This window comes from Myotis lucifugus, unplaced genomic scaffold, assembly GCF_000147115.1.
Source record: "Myotis lucifugus unplaced genomic scaffold, Myoluc2.0 scaffold_57, whole genome shotgun sequence".
In the NCBI taxonomy this organism is placed as follows: Eukaryota; Metazoa; Chordata; class Mammalia; order Chiroptera; family Vespertilionidae; genus Myotis; species Myotis lucifugus.
Genome location: NW_005871105.1, coordinates 1,304,023 through 1,307,106, shown reverse-complemented (window position 1 = coordinate 1,307,106; position 3,084 = coordinate 1,304,023).

Below are 3,084 nucleotides of genomic sequence, written 5' to 3'. Positions count from 1 at the left end.
GCCAGCCGCGAGTTTGACATGCTTGGTGTTGCTACCAATGGAGAAAGATACAGGTAAACACTAACTAGTCCACACTAATGATTAACCAATTAGCAGTACTCTCAGAATCAATAATTCACCCAAGAGGAGGGGTTCGGCCGATACTGACATAATGACCTCACAATAGACTGGTTGACCACAAATAATGGATGATAAATGGTTCAACCAGCTCAAAGATACTCAGGGCTGCCCAGTAGCATTCAAAGTCCTTGCTTTGGAATAACTCCAGAAAACACAGATGTTTGTGTTTACTGCCCCACTCATGACTCTCTTATGCCCACAGATCATCAGTACAATGAACTGAGTTGTTTATACTTCAATAGTACTACTATTGGGGCCTTTAAATTTTTGTGTTGTTTCTTATGAAACAGAATTGAGAAAAATGTATTGTGAAGAACTGAGAAGATGAGTAGAAAAGGCCAGATCTGCAAATAGTAAGTGGATTAACTTGGAAGGATTCGGTGTTTTCCCAAATTCTACAATATTCTTGACACAAATGTAATACTCATTTAATTGCCGATCACCATTTATCAGCCATTATAACCCTCATTGGGAAAATGTTGGAAAGGTCTTTATGCCACTATATTTCAGAGGTAGTGGTAGGTTCTGGCGTTTGTTCTTGAGATACTGTTGTGTGGCATCTTTTTCACAGGCACACAATGTACCAGTCAGTTTGTCTTCTAAATAGAATGGCCGCAAAAGATGGATGTCCTAAAGTCTGTTCAAATTCCCTCTCTATTCACTTAGCTTATTGACCTTAACTGCTGCTTCTCTTCCGTTGTAGATTCTTGAGTAACAAATATTTCTTCACATATACTAGGATAAATAATGACTCATTTGGCTCTGCTGACATTCCAGGTGGCACCCCATCTGATTTGGAACACAACTCAAGTTCTTCCTAACACAGTTTCCCTCACCCCTATTCTGCAGGCACTACACCAGGCAAAGTCAGCTTGTACTTCTTACTTAGAACTATAGTTAGTAGGTTGGAGTTTATAGTTTCATCTTTTCTATTGTCACTTTTTACTGAATAAAAATTTGAGCCAAAAGAAGACTTCAATCTCTTTAATTGGAGAAATATTTACTGCTGAGAAAATAAGGGTTTAATGTGACAGAAATGTGACCTTGCAAGTATTCAGACTGCCTTTTCCTCACAGTGATTTCTAAAGTAAAATAAATCAATAACCCATTTCATAAAGACACAGTATGTTAATGATTATAAAGAATCATGTGAGGCCCTAGCCTGTTTGGCTTAGTGGATAGAGCATAGGCCTGTGGACTGAAGGGTTCCGGGTTCAATTCTGGTCGAGGGCAGTAGTTCGGTTGTAGGCTTCTCCCTGGCCTATGCCCTGGTCACAGTGCATGCAGGCAGCAACCAGTTGATGTGTTTTTCTCACATTGACGTTTCTCTCTGTCTTTCCCTCTCTCTTCCACTCTCCCTAAAAATCAATAGAAAAATATACTCAGGTGAGGATTAAAAAAATAATCATGTGAGTCAATAATTAAAATAAATAGCTTGAGGAAAGTAAACTAAAACTTATGGTCATTGAACTTTTAAATTTTATGTCAATTGTAAACAGTGAAAAGGTAGAAATTTATAAACTTAAGATATTTAGGCACATAAATATTAGTCCTATTATTGACTGAACCACTGAGCTATGGTGGCTCAGTCTTAAACATAAAACAATTTTTTTAAACCTACAAAACTTAGTGGAGACACCAAAGACTGCATATATCTGGAAAAACAGACTTTTCCATAAAGTTAATTCTAGGAACTCACTATAACAAACAATTAAAAACAACAAAGCCAAACAGGAGAAACAGGGAAGTGTGACATGCCAAAAAATAGAGCAGTTAACAGAAACTGTCTGTGAATGGAACTCACACACTGTTTCTTGGCATATGGTACATTTGTTAAAAGCTGGGTATTGGAACTTGTCTAGATTCTCATCGCCTAGAGGTGGCGTGTCTCTCCCTTTTCCCCAGGTCTTTAAAGATCTGTTCAGGGTTTCTTTTTTTATTTTATTTTATTCTTTTGTCTTTCTTTTTTTAAGATTGGATTATCTTGATTAAGTTATCTTTACATTCCCTGGTGATTTGTTCTGCCAGATTGAATTTGCTATGGAGACCTTCCAATGTATTTTTAATAGGTACTGGGTCAGCTTTTATTAACTGCTTTTCCCCCCTGCATATGTCACACTTTCTTGTTTTATGGTGAGAAGACTTAAGATATACTTTCTTAGCAAATTTCAAGTATACAATACAGTATTAGCTATAGTAACCATGCTGTGTATTAAATCATCAGAACTTCTCATTGTATAACTAAAAGTTTGTAGCCCTTGACCAACATCTCCCCATTCTCTCCACCTCCCAGCCCCTCAGAGACCACCATTTCATTCTTTATTTTAATGATCTTGAGTTTTACTGTTGGGGGTTGGGGGTGAGACCTTTCCCCACTTCTTTGAACCATCAATGTAGATTCTTTCAGAGTAGAATTTTTATCATGTAACAACATGAAATCTTGCACATAAGAGATCTTATCCTATTTACCAGACCTTTGGCAAACAATTCTGATTTGTCATTGACTTTAATTGACCAGTTAGCTAAAATACGACTTAATGGACTCTCAGATGGAACCAAGACCAAGTCTCTTGTTTCAAAACAGAAAAAAAAAACACAAAAAACTAAGGAAAGACAAGATCAAAACTAATGTGTCATCAAAGCAACATGACGACAGCATGTTCTCGAGTGAGAAGACGGCAAGCAATGAACAATTGTTCCCAAAGTTTCATTTCAGACAGATGAGGGGTCTGAGAGTGCAATTTGAACAGACAGTCCAGAGCTCTCAGACTGAAACGGATCCCCTTGCTCGGAGGAACAGGGATTAAAGTCATAGAGTCTTTCAGCTGGTTGAAGGATACCACTGATGACTGAGTGCTGAGTCCCCAAGTCTAAACAGACCAGAGTCCAGTGATAGCGGGACCCTTCCGTGCCCCCAGGACTCTGGTCCAGTCAGCCTTCGAGTCCACAGCAAAGACAGAGACC